We start from the raw sequence: 687 nt of genomic DNA on the forward strand, positions 1-687 counted from the left end.
GCGGGTAAACGGCGGGAGTAACTATGACTCTCTTATAAGACTTACGCTGGAATGCGACAGCACATGCGGAGAGCGCACCCCGTGGAGTACAATGAGGAGCTTGAGAATCTCTACGAAAAGCCTAATGCCCCCGTTGAATTCGAGGATGAGGATTACATTGAAATGGCCAAACATGAACTTGCCTATACGGGCCGTTTCATCAATAAACATCTCCAAAGTATCTATCCTAACCGTACCATCGACTCTATAAAATATAGACGGAAACAGGATAGATACAAGGAACTCCTCGAATTCCTCAGAAACGAAAACAACATCGAGGCCCGCGTAGACGTTCTCGAACAACTTGAGAACGAAAACGCGCGGCCTCACGAGGAAGCAGAGGGCGAAGTAGTGGAATTCTCTCTTCTCGAGAGTCCTAGAGATCGAGGCAGGGACTCAACCTTTAAAGATCGTCAGAGTCTTAATCCGAATGCTGAGGAGTTCGTACCCATTGCGATAGAACACCGGCACAATACAATCTCTACGTTTTTATACGATTACTGGCACGCTAATGACGGATGGAATACTTATGATAGCACTTTATTCCGTTACTCTCAACTCACCAACCTAGACCGCCATAGAGAGGGAGTGAGAAAAGAGGTGAATGAATATATTACTGCTCTCTTCAACGAAGCAGGGACTGGGAAG

This window comes from Diorhabda sublineata, unplaced genomic scaffold, assembly GCF_026230105.1.
Source record: "Diorhabda sublineata isolate icDioSubl1.1 unplaced genomic scaffold, icDioSubl1.1 Dsub_69, whole genome shotgun sequence".
Classification (NCBI taxonomy): Eukaryota; Metazoa; Arthropoda; class Insecta; order Coleoptera; family Chrysomelidae; genus Diorhabda; species Diorhabda sublineata.